The sequence below is a fragment of the Myxocyprinus asiaticus genome, chromosome 11 (assembly GCF_019703515.2).
Source record: "Myxocyprinus asiaticus isolate MX2 ecotype Aquarium Trade chromosome 11, UBuf_Myxa_2, whole genome shotgun sequence".
Classification (NCBI taxonomy): Eukaryota; Metazoa; Chordata; class Actinopteri; order Cypriniformes; family Catostomidae; genus Myxocyprinus; species Myxocyprinus asiaticus.
In genome coordinates this window covers 45,229,585-45,246,901 of record NC_059354.1, presented here as the reverse complement: position 1 = coordinate 45,246,901, position 17,317 = coordinate 45,229,585, and the positions used below count along the sequence as shown (strand labels likewise).

The following is a 17,317-nucleotide window of genomic DNA, read 5'->3' as shown; positions in this document are numbered from 1 at the left end:
AAGATTTGGTAAGTAAGCCTGATGAGTGCTTTACAAAAAGTCATATTGCATCCTATTAATTATTCCACTTGCCAAATATGTAAAACCATGTCTTATGAACACAATGTCACTGTAGTACAAAGCACTTGAATATTGAACTCACCAGATTCTTCAGATAAGACTTAATGACTACATATACACAATGAACTGCGATCTGAGGTTTAAATTGTTCTTGGCAGACAAAACTTTTAGTGCATTGGCTATTTTCTGGTGCTACTGCAATGCAGAACAGCAGGACTTAATTTTTCTTGCAGGCCCTCCAAGCATGTACTTTGTGAACAACTTTGGGACCAGGTATTTGGACAGCAAAACTTTTCCTTCAGGATCTTCAGAGGAGGATGATGTGTTTAACTGCGGAAGTCCACTGCCTCAACAATCTATAGTCTACTTCCTGTACCTTCAGAGCAGAGGGGTGAACCACTTTAAAGTTCCCCTGTCCTGGTCTCGCATCCTTCCCACAGGTGACCCCAGCCAGCCTCATGAAGACACTGTGACTTGCTATTAGACACTTGTGCAGCAGCTGACTGAATCAGGCATCAAACCTTTGCTGGTTCTCCACCGCTCTGCTGTATCAGAACTTCTCAAAACCAGATATGGAGGCTTAGGGAATTGATTACTGGTGATGTTGGAGCAATATGCAGGATTTGTGTTCACTACATTTGGGGGCCTGGTGGACACATCACGTTCAGTCACCTACATGAACTTCATGATGAATTGCAACTTCAAAATGCTCTCCAGTCCAATGCAAATGTATACAAACTCTGCCATGGCATGTTTCCTGCCAAAAGTATGAGCAAATTTGCTTTCTACTTCATTGCCTTTGTTCTGAATGGTTAAGAACTGTAAATAATAAAAACATTAAGAACAATTAACAAATATAATTTTTATATGTTATATAAAAATATAATTATTATCCTTCATAAATTCACTAAATGCCTACCTGTTCAGACACTACTACACCACTGCTTAACCACTACACTTCCCGACTGATTAGTGAGAGTGTGAATGGTTGTGATCCTGGACCAAATAATGTTGGGGACTTCCAGGCTCATATTGACCCCACCTGGCCCACCACAGCTTCTGACCAGATCCAATCTGTTCCTTGGGGACTTTGGCGTTTATTGAACTACATCTCTTTAGAGTACACGTCCATCTACAACACAGGAAATGGAATGCCCACTGATTTCAGTGGCGATGTGCTCAATGACACTCTGTGGGATGACCTCCTCAAAGCTTACAAAGCTTACATTAATGAGGCAATGAAAGGTAATTATCATAAGGGTAAAGATAACTCACCAACATTTGGTCAGATTTATAGTAACTCTTTTTATATAAAAATGTATATAAACTCTCTTAATGAAAACAGTTCCTGTCCAATCTAATCATTTGCCAAACCTTTACCTATATACTGTATAGTCAAAGAAACTCACCACCTAAAACTCAATAACTTGTTCTTTCTGTCAAAACAGCTGTGCTTTTTGATGATGATGCTGCAGTCCAAAGGTTTACAGTCTCTAATGGATGGATTTGGGGGTCCTCACCTACAGTCAATGATTTGGATTGCAACTTTGAAGATCCCAACAGGCCAAGAACTCCCAAAACATCAGCATATTATTACTCAAATGTAATTAAAAGAAATGGCTTCCTTGTGAGTGCAGCAAACCCTAATATGCAAATCTATGGAAATAAAACTGACAAGCTCCCTAGCCAACCACCATCTGAGGTTTCTTCAAATTCCAAGGTCGTTTGGGAAAAGTTCTCCTCCCAGACAAAGTTTCAGAGAAAAATGTTCCATTATGGAACATTTCCAGATGGATTCGATTGGGGTGTCTCTTCCTAAGCATATCAGACTGAAGGTGGCTGGAATGCAGAAGAAAAGGGACACAAAAACCTGGTAGTATCCCAATCAATGACAATGGTGATCTGGCATGTGACAGCTACAATAAAATAGATGAGGATCTTTACATGTTGAGAGCTCTAAACGTGAAGACATACAGATTATCCTTGTCATGGTCTCAAATCTTTCCCAATGTTTATAAATCTTCTCTTAACCAGAAAGGGTGGACTTCTACAACAGGCTCATAGATGGTTTAATAGCAAACAATATCACACCCATGGTGACTCTCCACCATTGGGATCTTCCTCAGGCATTACAGGACATAAACGGCTGGGAAAACCCTGACATGATTGACATTTTCAATGAATATTGTGACTTCTGCTATGCAACATTTGGAGACAGCGTGAACATCTGGATAACATTTAATGAGCACCAGACAATTGCATGGTCAGGATATGGACTGGGCCAGATTCCACCAAATGTGAAGCAACCTGCGATGCTCCATACAGGGCTGCACACAACCTGCTGAAAGCACATGCAAAAGCATATCACACCTATGATGAGAAAAACAGAGTGGACTGGTCTCCATTAGTCTGAATGCTGAATGGGCAGAACCTCTAGAAGTGAACACCCCTCGAGAGGTGGTGGCTGCTGATCGACCCCTCCAGTTCCAACTAGGCTGGTTTGCACATCCCATCTTTAAAAATGGCGACTACCCCGATGCCATAAAGTGGCAGGTTGGCAACAAGAGTGAACCTCAAAGATTGACAGAATTCAGGTGCCTTCTTTTACTGATAAAGTTAAAGCCTATATCCAAGGCACAGCTGATGTATTCTGCAATAACACGTACACTACCAAAGATGTAAGTCATGTGACGAGCAGACATTCTCCTGAGTCTTACGAGGTGATCAGGACATTGGGAAGAAAGAGGCAAGTGGCTCTCACAACACAACAATTGAGGACCAGAAAGCTTTTCCTTGGGGGTCTGAGAAGGCCACAAATGATCAGCCAGTGATTGACAACACAGCAGGGATTTTCTTCCACAAGACCTACAGGTGCTGGTCATATAATTAGAATATCATCAAAAAGTTGATTTATTTCACTAATTCCATTCAAAAAGTGAAACTTGTATATTATAGTCATTCATTACACACAGACTGATATATTTCAAATGTTTATTTCTTTTAATTTTGATGATTATAACTGACAACTAAGGAAAATCCCAAATTCAGTATCTCAGAAAATTAGAATATTGTGAAAAGGTTCAATATTGAAGACACCTGGTGCCACACTCTAATCAGCTAATTAACTCAAAACACCTGCAAAGGCCTTTAAATGGTCTCTCAGTCTAGTTCTGTACGCTACACAATCATGGGGAAGACTGCTGACTTGACAGTTGTCCAAAAGATGACCATTGACACGTTGCACAAGGAGGGCAAGACACAAAAGGTCATTGCAAAAGAGGCTGGCTGTTCACAGAGCTCTGTGTCCAAGCACATTAATAGAGAGGTGAAGGGAAGGAAAAGATGTGGTAGAAAAAGTGTACAAGCAATAGGGATAACCGCACCCTGGAGAGGATTGTGAAACAAAACCCATTAAAAAATGTGGGGGAGATTCACAAAGAGTGGACTGCAGCTGGAGTCAGTGCTTCAAGAACCACTACGCACAGACGTATGCAAGACATGGGGTTTCAGCTGTTGCATTCCTTGTGTCAAGCCACTCTTGAACAGACAGCGTCTGAAGCGTCTCGCCTGGGCTAAAGACAAAAAGGACTGGACTGCTGCTGAGTGGTCCAAAGTTATGTTCTCTGATGAAAGTAAATCTTGCATTTCCTTTGGAAATCAGGGTCCCAGAGTCTGGAGGAAGAGAGGAGAGGCACACAATCCACGTTGCTTGAGGTCCAATGTAAAGTTTCCACAGTCAGTGATGGTTTGGGGTGCCATGTCATCTGCTGGTGTTGGTCCACTGTGTTTTCTGAGGTCCAAGGTCAATGCAGCCGTATACCAGGAAGTTTTAGAGCACTTCCTGCTGCTGACCAACTATATGGAGATGCAGATTTCATTTTGCAACAGGACTTGGCACCTGCACACAGTGCCAAAGCAACCAGTATCTGGTTTAAGGACCATGGTATCCCTGTTCTTAATTGGCCAGCAAACTCGCCTGACCTTAACCCCATAGAAAATCTATGGGGTATTGTGAAGAGGAAGATGTGATATGCCAGACCCAACAATGCAGAAGAGCTGAAGGCCACTATCAGAGCAACCTGGGCTCTCATAACACCTGAGCAGTGCCACAGACTGATCGACTCCATGCCACGCCGCATTGCTGCAGTAATTCAGGCAAAAGGAGCCCCAACTAAGTATTGAGTGCTGTACATGCTCATACTTTTCATGTTCATACTTTTCAGTTGGCCAAGATTTCTAAAAATCCTTTCTTTGTATTGGTCTTAAGTAATATTCTAATTTTCTGAGATACTGAATTTGGGATTTTCCTTAGTTGTCCGTTATAATCATCAAAATTAAAAGAAATAAACATTTGAAATATATCAGTCTGTGTGTAATGAATGAATATAATATACAAGTTTCACTTTTTGAACGGAATTGGTGAAATCGATCAACTTTTTGATGATATTCTAATTATATGACCAGCACCTGTATATTGCAGAGGATTTGAAAGGTAACTGTCCGACTCTGAAACAATGTTCATAAATTTGTTCAATGTTTGCAAATTTGTTGCAATTGAAGAGAAGTTTCTTACCAGTGTAATGTTTAATTAGGATTTTAATTGAACTCTCTCTAATATAAAATGTAATTAAGACATACAAGAGGTTAAAGATGCTGATGTTTCCTCTTCTCATGCAAGCACAAAAATTGAACCGAACATAGTCTTTTATTGTGAAAACTACATTAACCAGGCCTTGAAAGGTATTATATGATGTACTAAAAGATTTTGCCTATTGACTGTTTATTGAATATTTCACAGTTGCTGTATGTTTGACATATTCATTGCTTTTGAACATCTCATACATTCATTACATGTAAATGGATTTGTATGCTTGAATAACTCTGTTTCAGCATATTTGGTGGATGGTGTTGATCTCCGTGGCTACACAGCTTGGACTCTTATGGACAACCTTGAATAGGCCCCTGCTTGTGATGAGAGGTTTGGACTTTTCTTTGTGAATCGATCAGGTGCTTCTCTTCCACGAACACTCAAGGCATCTGTCAAGAGCTACGCCACAATAATCAGCTTTAATGGCTTCCCAGACCCTAAAGAAGGCCCTCACTGTTGTCTGAATTCTGAGCCTGAAGGTAATGCTACAGAAATTAATCACAATAGAATAGAGTGCAACAATAGGATTCTAGACAAATAAATCCCAAGTTTGTGTGATTTCAACATTGGTCTTTAAAAAAAATGGGTTTAACAAACAAATTACCTGTAATCTACCTGTAATCCTGAGGGGACATCCAACAGTCAGAGCAAGTGCCACAACATTTGTAAAACATGGTATTAAGGCACATTTAACTGTTGAAAACAAGGAAATACTGTATATTCAACCAAATAAAATAAAAAAATCCTTAAGGACTTCACAAATAAGACCCAAAACAACCGAAAGTATACACGCTTCATTTGACAATAATGTGGAGGTGTAATTTATTGTTTGAAGTAGAGAGGTTAAATGGCACCTTAAACTGACTTCCTCTTCTGCATTCAAAGGGACCAAAAAGCCTACTGATGCTCCACCCTCAAAATTTGATTCTTAATTTCCTGGGCTTGGATGTAACTGCTCCTGATGCCAAGGTGGCTCTTTATGTCCTCTTTGCACTTACTATTGTTGGTGTACTCGCAGCTGCACTCCTGACATACAAAGTCATCAAGGTCAAAGAACTCAAAAATGGCCACGTACGAAAAAATGACCCTTGAGAATAAGTTTGAAACATCAGAGCTCTGATCTACCTTTGTTCGTAATACCCAGTCTTTTAAAAATAATTATCCATAAAATATTGCCTTTTTAAAAGGTTTTTGTGGTGAAGCAGTTTTATTATAGGATAGGAAACATGTTTTCTTTAAAAAGTGATATGTCTGAGATCTCATTATTTTGGTTTATTTCTGTAAAGGTTTGTGTCTTTACTATTTAGCTTGGGTGTGTGGATTATGCAATTAGACAGATTTAATTGGCAAAATATTTTTAATTTTCTCTCCTTTTCTCCCCAATTTGGAATGCTCAGTTCTCAAAACGCTCTAAGTCCTCATGGTGGCGAAGTGACTCCCCTCAAACCAGGTGGCAGAGGACGAATCTCAGTTGCCTCTGCATCTGAGACAGTCAATCCACGCATCTTATCATGTGGCTTGTTGAGCACGTTACCGCGGAGACATAGCACGTGTGGAGGCTTCACGCTATTCTCCGCGGCATCCATGCACAACTCGCCACGCGCCCCACCGAGAGCAAGAACCACACATTATAGCAACCACGAGGAGGTTATCCCATGTGATTCTACCCTCCCTAGCAAATGGGGCCAATTTGGTTGCTTAGGAGACCTGGCTGGAGTCACTCAGCACACCCTGGATTCGAACTCACGACTCCAGGGGTGGTAGTCAGTGTCTTTACTCGCTGAGCTACCCAGGCCCCTTATTGGCAATTTTTTATTATTTTTTATTATTTGTTAAAGCTAGGGTTGAGCATGTAAATAGCAAATATGAAATAACAACAAACTGGTATAATTTAATCATTATTATTATTATTATTGTTATATATAATTTAATGTTTTTTTAGATTAGATGTCTCTAGTTCACAGGTGAAATGAACACTTCAGCAAAGTTTATTGGAACTATATAACTAATTCAAGCAACACAATTTGTCTGCAAATTTGCTTTGTAATACAAAGTATTCTTTTAGTTTATCTCTAAATTTGTTTTAAATATAGTTTATTTTGGTGTTTGATTAATTTTAGAGCATTAATCAAAACAAATGGTACAGATGGCTTTTGACATTTAATAATTAGAATTTGTGAGCATTGTCAAAATCCATATTTATTTATTTTTTATATAAAGTCATAATCTTTTATTTAAGGTAAACCTGTATACAAAGTGCAATTGTTATTATTTAAAAAAAAAAAAAAAAAAAAAAGAACTTCACATCTGAAATAAGATGAAAAAGAAGAATTTGCCTGTTTAGTTACACTCCAAAAAATGAACTTTCCCTATTGTTAGTTTTACTGAATCCTCCCTTGTTCATATTAGTCAACAACTGCATGTAACCAAGTGAACTTAATTCAACTTTAGAAGATTTTCTGTAATTTTGAGATTTTGGGGGTTACAACTGTGGTGAAGAGTGGAGCTTGATCAAAGGCAAAAATGTAACACTTTTATATTGCTTTGTCCAATAAGCCAATTTTGTGCCACTCACTGCAGAGTGGTAAGAATATTTTGTTGAGATTCATGCCAATACATTTACCATGTCAATGCATATTGTTGCTAGCCAATTGTTAAAGAATAAATTGAATTTACGTAAGTTCAACACTTATTATCAAGTAAGACAATCAGAATAATAAGATGTAACACTAACAAATCTAATTGGTTTACATTTACTTAACAAACTTTTGTCCAATTTACCTGAATTTCTTGTTGGAACTACTCAACAGTGTTGCATAGAACCACTTGACACTGTTTTTTAAAACAGCTTTTTTTTAGTGTACATATCTAAATCATTCTTTCTGTATTCATTTACTTTTGTCAGTAAACTACATTTGTTAATTAAAAATGGAAGTCAAAGGAGGGGAAAAGGGAATTACCTGTTATCACCTTTTATTCTTCTTATTAGATAAAAATGTTATCATATTCAGGGTTGGGAGGGTTACTTTTGAAATGTATTCCACTACAGATTACAGAATACATGCTGTAAAATTAAATTTGTAATTAACATTTTTTTATTAAATCTTATAATAACAAGAAACACACACACACACACACACACATATATATACAACATTTAAACCCCACTGTGGAATACAGTTACTTATATTTTGTATTTTAAATACGTAATCCCGTTACATGTATTCCGTTACTCCCCAACCCTGATCATATTACCCCTGCTGCTATCTTTGATAAAGCATGTGGATAAAAACTGGATGCGGTTTTTAATGTTGCATAATATTCAGTGTGCATAATATTGTAAGCTTGCATGGGGATCAACACTCATTTTCATTCCAATCCTTATTAGATGTTTGTTAGGCATTTTAATTTATTATAAACTAATTAATGAATCAACTCTAGATGTAAGTGCACATCTAGATTATGAATGTTTGTGTAGGTAGTTTAAGATACAGAACCTTCTTTTGCATGATATTCTAAGAATCTGCTATGGTTAGATGTACATTTAACCTGTTACCCATATTGTTGATAAATTATTTTTTCCATGGTAAGGTAAAACGGGGCTAAATGCACACCTTTAGCTTTAGCTTTTTTTATGGTCACAAAGCATCTCAAGATTCAAGAAATATATGTATTTTTATTGACTATTGATGGAAAAACATAGCTTGTGATAAAAGAAATAACAACAGAAGGTTGTTTTGAATACAATTCATTAAAGAAAAAAAGAAAAGATGTTGAGGGAGACTTTTACCCCACACCTGGGTTAAAAGGCTCCCTCACTTGGATTAAAAAGCCTCCAGGGGGGTTATATTGATATAGTGTATATATTGGGGCAATAGTTATAGGGCACAATTTGGGCAGTTCATAGTGACAAACAGGTGTTTAGGAAAGTACTATGGTAGTTTTTAATGCTATTTAGAGTTTTGGGAGAACAACTTAGATTTAGTAACCTATCCTAATTCTGACAAATTAACGTTAATTTTAACGTTAGGGCCATCTAAAGCCGGTAATAAATACTAGGCTGTGATTCTTGATGTGTAGTGCTCTAATGCTTAGTTAGTTACCTGGAAAATGATTCATTAAAATAAATCGAACATGACATGCAACAGAAGCATTAAATATCAGAGCCGCATGACTGACCTCTGCTGGCCAACCATCAGTAATACATGTCCATGTGTTTGCGGCGTGAACACCTGCGTGTATTCAAAAGTAATGGGACAATTACTGTGAAAAGTGCCATTACTTTTCTAAGCAATCGGACTTAAGATTTTAACCAGGTAGGCGATAAAACAGGTGGGAAAATACCATAGACGTACACTGCACATTGAAGAGGGGGCCCGAGGCGTATCTGAGGAGGACCAAACAAAATATTGGGGATGGACTATTTTAATTTGAGACGGTAAGTAACCAATTTAGCAACCACCCAGAAGATCCTAGTAACCGCATAGCCAAGCTCTGGCAACCACGCAAAACACCCTAAACAAATCTAGTTTTCTGTGTCAAAGCCATTATTAAGTCACAGTTATATTCAGTATATATTCAATTATTTTTAATTTGTTATACAATTTTTTTTATTATTATTATTAATTATGTTTTAATATTTATATGTCCTTAGTTTAGTCCAGGGTTTTCAAACCATAAGAAATAAAGACATATATATATATATATATATATATACATATACACAGGGTTGGGGAGTAACGGAATACATGTAACGGGAACACGTATTTAAAATACAAAATATAAGTAACTGTATTCTACTACAGTTACAATTTAAATCATTGGTAATTAGAATACAGTTACATTCAAAAAGTATTTTGATTACTGAAGAGATTACTTTGCATTTTATTGTCATTTGTTTCATTTAATATTTAGTCCTTTCAGATGGAATACATTTATACATATAAATGATGCGATCCAAAGTGCATTTGAACAGCAGTGAAACACTTTCTTATGATGTGTTACATTCATACGAGCAGACAGAGAAGTACAGGTGCATCTCAATAAATTAGAATGTCATGGAAAAGTTCATTTATTTCAGTAATTCAACTCAAATTGTGAAACTCGTGTATTAAATAAATTCAATGCACACAGACTGAAGTAGTTTAAGTCTTTGGTTCTTTTAATTGTGATGATTTTGGCTCACATTTAACAAAAACCCACCAATTCACTATCTCAAAAAATTAGAATATGGTGACATGCCAATCAGCTAATCAACTCAAAACACCTGCAAAGGTTTCCTGAGCCTTCAAAATGGTATCTCAGTTTGGTTCACTAGGCTACACAATCATGGGGAAGACTGCTGATCTGACAGTTGTCCAGAAGACAATCATTGACACCCTTCACAAGGAGGGTAAGCCACAAACATTCATTGCCAAAGAAGCTGGCTGTTCACAGAGTGCTGTATCCAAGCATGTTAACAGAAAGTTGAGTGGAAGGAAAAAGTGTGGAAGAAAAAGATGCACAACCAACCGAGAGAACCGCAACCTTATGAGAATTGTCAAGCAAAATCGATTCAAGAATTTGGGTGAACTTCACAAGGAATGGACTGAGGCTGAGGTCAAGGCATCAAGAGCCACCACACACAGATGTGTCAAGGAATTTGGCTACAGTTGTCTTAAGCCACTCCTGAACCACAGACAACGTCAGAGGCGTCTTACCTGGGCTAAGGAGAAGAAGAACTGGACTGTTGCCCAGTGGTCCAAAGTCCTCTTTTCAGATGAAAGCAAGTTTTGTATTTCATTTGGAAACCAAGGTCCTAGAGTCTGGAGGAAGGGTGGAGAAGCTCATAACCCAAGTTGCTTGATGTCCAGTGTTAAGTTTCCACAGTCTGTGATGATTTGGGGTGCAATGTCATCTGCTGGTGTTTGTCCATTGTGTTTTTTGAAAACCAAAGTCACTGCACCCATTTACCAAGAAATTTTGGAGCACTTCATGCTTCCTTCTGCTGACCAGCTTTTTAAAGATGCTGATTTCATTTTCCAGCAGGATTTGGCACCTGCCCACACTGCCAAAAGCACCAAAAGTTGGTTAAATGAAAATGGTGTTGGTGTGCTTGACTGGCCAGCAAACTCACCAGACCTGAACCCCATAGAGAATCTATGGGGTATTGTCAAGAGGAAAATGAGAAACAAGAGACCAAAAAATGCAGATGAGCTGAAGGCCACTGTCAAAGAAACCTGGGCTTCCATACCACCTCAGCAGTGCCACAAACTGATCACCTCCATGCCACGCCGAATTGAGGCAGTAATTAAAGCAAAAGGAGCCCCTACCAAGTATTGAGTACATATACAGTAAATGAACATACTTTCCAGAAGGCCAACAATTCACTAAAAATGTTTTTTTTTTATTGGTCTTATGATGTATTCTAATGTTTTGAGATAGTGAATTGGTGGGTTTTTGTTAAATGTGAGCCAAAATTATCACAATTAAAAGAACCAAAGACTTAAACTACTTCAGTCTGTGTGCATTGAATTTATTTAATACATGAGTTTCACAATTTGAGTTGAATTACTGAAATAAATGAACTTTTCCACGACATTCTAATTTATTGAGATGCACCTGTAAGTTTGAAGTAAGTTTGGAGCACAAGAAAAAGAAATAAACCTTGTGTAAATTGTCAGCTTTACGCTAAGCTAAAATGCTATTTCTAGCCATTTTACATGCACGTCACCAGGCACAATCATATTTTTGTTGGATCATAATTTCTATTTTTCTAGTAAGACCTTTGATATTAGGGCAAAAATCTTATTCTTGATAATTTTTGTATTGTTTTCCTGTAAAAAATATCTAAAAATCCTTAAAACAAGATAAATTTGATTTATCTTGTTTTAGAAACAACACTGCATAAGATATTTAGGTTTTTCAGAGAATGTATTTTTAACATGTTTATTTTGTCTTACTGTACTGGCAGAGTTTTTATAATCAAAACAAGTGAAAAAATCTACCAGTGCTGAAGAAGCAGTGGTGGCTCAGCAGTTAAGGCTCTGGGTTACTGATCAGAATATTGGGGGTTCAAGCCCCAGCACTGCCAAGCTGCCACTGTTGGGCCCTTGACCCTATCTGCTCCAGGGGCACCATATCATGACTGACCCTGCACTCTGACCCCAGCTTAGCTGGGATATGTGAAAAAAAGAATTTCACTGTATATGTGTAAATGTATAATGTGTGATAAATAATTAAAATGAATTATAAATTATAGAAGTAATCCAAAGTATTTAGAATATGTTACTGACCTTGAGTAATCTAACGGAATACGTTACAAATTACATTTTACAGCATGTATACTGTAATCTGGAATACATTTCAAAAGTAACCCTCCCAACTCTGTATATATCTGTATATAACTCTGTATATATATATATATATATTGTACGAAATAAGGGTTGTACTTCAATATTCTCTTTAAAGCTGCTTAACAATATTTTTTGTTAAAGGTGCTATAGAAATACATTTAAATTGAATTGAAAATGTTTTTCTTCCCTTTTAAACATCTTACATTCATTTCGCAAACAACATTTTCTCACACAGGGGTTCCCTCAAAGGGGTTCATCATATTTTGGGGACCTTAGCATTGAAAACGCCTGGTTTAGTCAATTTAATCATTGATTTTTTTTCTATTGTGCAGTAGGTGGCGTTGTAGCATCACTATCCCACTTCACAAATTTTTGAAGAGGAAGTTTCTTCTAACGTACTGTAATTTTTTTTTTAGTTTTATATAACGTATTGACAGACACACACACACACACACACACACACACACACACATATATATATATATATATATATATATATATATATATATATATTCTTATTGCTTATGATATAAACGTGTATATATCAGCTACACATACATTATATATATATATATATATATATATATATATATATATATATATATATATATATATATATATGTATGTATGTATGTATGTAGAGCTGATATATACATGTTTATATCATAATATGCAATAATATATACATATGCATATAAATCCAGATACAGTCTGGAATCTACTTAAATAATTAAAACATGTATCTTTTACCTGTTGACATATTCATATGTGCATCCTGCTGCCATCTCTTACCCCAGGTAAATGACGCACATGCACCCGACCATCCACATGATCTAAAGTAAAACGTGATTCATCAGACCAGGCCACCTTCTTCCATTGCCTTATGGTCCAGTTCTGACGCTCACATGCCCACTGTAGGCACTTTCGGCAGTGGGCAGGGGTCAGCATGGCCACTCTGACCGGTCTGCGGCTACGTAGCCCCATACGCAGCAACGTGTGTGTGTGCACTATGTGTTCTGACACCTTTATATCATGGCCAGTATTAAGTTTTTCAGTAATTTGTGCAACAGTAGCTCTTCTGTGGGATCGGACCAGACGGGCTAGCCTTCGCTCCCCATGCATATCAGTGAGTCTTGGGCGCCCTTGACCCTCTCGCCGGTTCACCGGTTGTCCTTCTTTGGACCACTTTTGGTAGGTACTAACCACTGCATACCGGGAACACCCCACAAGACCTACCGTTTGGAGATAATCTGACCCAGTCATTTAGCCATCACAATTTGGCCTTTGTCAAAGTCGCTACACTTGCCCATTTTTCCAGCTTCCAACAAATGAAATTCAAGAACTGACTGTTCACTTGCTGCCTATTATATTCCACCCCTTGACAGATGCCATTGTACAATAAATGTTATTCACTTCACCTGTCAGTGGTTTAAATGTTGTGGCTGATCAAATACTTACTAATATATATACAGTACTGTGTAAAAGTTTTAGGCACTTGGGTAAAATGTTGCACAGTGAGGATGTCTTCAAAAATAATGCCATAAATTGTAATCATTAATCAATATTTGGTGTGACCTACTTTGCCTTCAAAACAGCACCAATTCTCCTAGGTACACCTGGATACAGTTTTTCTTGGTTGTTTGCAGATAGGATGTTCCAAGCTTCTTGGAGAATGTGCCACAGTTCTTCTATCTATTTAGGCTGTCTCAATTGCTTCTGTCTCTTCTTGTAATCCCAGACTGACTCAGTATTCAGTGGGGGGCTCTGTGGGGACCATGCCATCTGTTGCAGGGCTCCCTGTTCTTCTATTCTATTCTATTTGCAAAAGGAATGTTTGGGAGTCTAAAATGTATATTTCCTATTGACACACTAAAGCTGAAAATATAAATAACCATCTTAAGACAAATGTTTTTGTGAAACATCTTATGTGCCTAAGACTTTTGCACAGTACTGTGTATATATATATTAGTTGAAGTCAGAAGTTTACATACACTTAGGTTGAAGTCATTAAAACTCATTTTTAACCACTCCACAGATTTAATATTAGCAAACTATAGTTTTGGCAAGTCAGAATCAGAATCAGCTTTATTGCCAGGTATGCTGACACATACAAAGAAATTGTTTTGGTGACATTTGTCTTGGTGAAGTCATTTAGGACACCTACTTTGTGCATGACACAAGTAATTTTTCCAACAATTGTTTACAGACAGATTGTTTAACTTTTAATTGACTATATCACAATTTCAGTGGGTCAGAAGTTTACATACACTAAGGTAACTGTGCCTTTAAGCAGCTTGGAAAATTCCAGAAAATGATGTCAAGCATTTAGATAATTAGCCAATATCTTCTGATAGAAGGTGTACTGAATTGGAGGTGTACCTGTGGATGTATTTTAAGGCCTAACTTCAAACTCAGTGCCTCTTTGCTTGACATCATGGGAAAATCAAAAGAAACCAGCCAAGACCTCCACAAGTCTGGTTCATTCTTGGGAGCAATTTCCAAATGCCTGAAGGTACCACGTTCATCTGTACAAACAATAGCACGCAAGTATAAACACCATGGGTCCACACAGCCATCATACCACTCAGGAAGGAGACACATTCTGTCTCCTAGAGATGAAAGTTGTTTGGAGCAAAAAGTGCAAATCAATCAACAACTGCAAAGGACCTTGTGAAGATGCTGGAGGAAACAGGTAGACAAGTATCTATATCCACAGTAAAACGAGTCCTATATCGATATAACCTGAAAGGCTGCTCAGCAAGGAAGAAGCCACTGCTCCAAAACTGCCATAAAAATGCCAGACTACAGTTTGCAAGTGCACATGTGGACAAAAATCTTACTTTTTTCATAAATATCCTCTGGTCTGATGAAACAAAAATTGAACTATGTGGCCATAATGACCATCGTTATGTTTAGAGGAAAAAGGGTGAGGCTTGCAAGCCGAAGAACACTATCCTAACCATGAAGCATGGGGGTGGCAGCATCATGTTGTGGGGGTGCTTTGCTGCAGGAGGGACTGCTGCACTTCACAAAATAGATGGCATTATGAGGAAGGAAAATTATGTGGATATATTGAAGCAACATCTCAAGACATCAGCCAGGAAGTTAAAGCTCAGTCGCAAATGGGTCTTCCAAATGGACAATGACCCCAAGCATACCTCCAAAGTCAAGGTATTGGAGTGGCCATCACAAAGCCCTGACCTCAGTCCGATAGAAAATTTGTGGGCAGAACTGAAAAAGCATGTGCGAGCAAGGAGGCCTACAAACCTGACTCAGTTACACCAGTTCTGTCTGGAGGAATGGGCCAAAATTCCAGCAACTTATTGTGAGAACATTGAGGAAGGCTACCCAAAATGTTTGACCCAAGTTAAACAATTTAAAGGCAATGCTACCAAATACTAATAAAGTGTATGTAAACTTCTGACCCACTGGGAATGTGATGAAAGAAATAAAAGCTGAAATAAATCATTCTCTCTACTATTATTCTGACATTTCACATTCTTAAAATAAAGTAGTGATCCTAACTGACCTAAGACAGGGAATGTTTTCTACGATTAAATGTATTTGGCTAAGTTGTATGTAAACTTACTTTAACTGTATGTATAAATATACACCGATCAGCCACAACATTAAACCACCTGCCTAATATTGTGTTGGTCCCCCACGTGCCGCCAAAACAGCGGCAACCCTCTATTCTTCTCACCACAATTGTACAGAGTGGTTATCTGAGTTACAGTAGACTTTGTCACATCCAGTCTGACCATTCTCTGTAGACCTCTCTCATCAACAAGGCATTTCCACAGAACTGCCGCTCACTGGATGTGTTTTGTTTTTAGCACCATTCAGAGTAAACTCTAGAGACTGTTGTGCGTAGAAATCCCAAGAGATCAGCAGTTACAGAAATACTCAAACCAACCCTTCTGGCACCAACAATCATCCATGCCATTATCTAATCAGCCAATCATGTGGCAGCAGTGCAGAGCATAAAATCAATGCAGGTATGGGTCAGGAGCTTCAGTTAATGTTATTCAACCATCAAAATGGGGAAAAATTGTGATCTCAGTGATTTGGTCCATGGCATGATTGTTGGTGCCAGACGGGCTGGTTTGAGTATGATGATTGGCAGGCAGAGAATGTTTCATCGCTCAGGACACTATTTTTGTGATATCTGTCTAGTAGTAAGGGCATTTGAAAAATCACTTACAGCTCATTTAATCTGATTAACATGTAATCTGCTGATATGCAAGGTAATTAAAAAAAAAACATCTTAAACCAGCCTAAGCTGGTTTGGTGGTCTTAGCTGGTTTAAACTGGTCTAGCTGTTCTTCCTGCCTGACCAGCTGAAAAGTGCCCAAAACCTCTCTATAACCAGAAAACAGACCAGCATGAGCAGACTGGGAGACCAGCTTTTTTTTTTTTTTTTCAGTAAGGTTGGTACTAAAAATGATGCTTTATTTTGTGCTGTCTCCCTAAAAGCAAAGCCAGAGCTCAGAGCGTGAGCCATTAGAAACCTGTTGTTTCACTGTGAGTACAAAGTCTAATCTTAGATAATCAAAAAGGCACTTTCAGCCTTTGGTGACATTTTTGCAGTCCAGTGCTGGACCACACAAGAGTAGGTCGATTTGTCTGGGGCATTATTAGCAAGAGCCCAGGTGGCAGTAATGTTGCTTGGGATGCTTTGACGTCAGCTAAACCCCTGCTCCATAAATGACCCCCTAGGACACCTTCCGTCAACAAAAACTGAGAGACAACCAAAACATATCCAATGACTTCTGCACAATTACAGAAATAAAACAGAAAGAACAGACTGATCTCATAGTGAAATTGGAAACAGTAGGTTGACGTTTTCTTTTTCTTTTTTTCTTTGAACTAAAATCGGTCTAATCTTACTGAAATTTGAAACACTGTCCCCAGTGTCCAAAGTGGTAAGTGGTAAGTTGGGAGTATGGGCATGTGTGAGCTCTTTTATCCTGGTGAAATTCCCACGGAAGGGCGCCAAAACCGGGTTGTGAAGTGAGTTGTTTTCAGCTGCACAGGCTGTAATACAGTGAAGATGAATGCATGTTTTATAAACTGTTCTTCCCAACCCAAACCCCAGACCTTAACCTAACCATCAGTGGAGTAAAAATGGAATGTTACATGGAAAAATACAACCTTTGAATTGCCCTCGTCACTGATTATGCAAGCGTGATTACTTCCTGGTTCCACAGGATCTGAACACGGGCCTCCCACACTGCTGTATCAACGTGCCTCTGGTTGTGCCATAGGGTAAGAT

At 38.0% G+C, this 17,317-nt stretch overlaps 1 pseudogene; it reads left to right on the top strand.

The window, feature by feature from the left end:
• Nucleotides 1–181: 181 nt before the first annotated feature.
• LOC127448039 (lactase/phlorizin hydrolase-like) lies at nt 182–2,950 on the top strand (annotated as a pseudogene).
• The last annotated feature ends 14,367 nt before the right edge of the window (nt 2,951–17,317 follow it).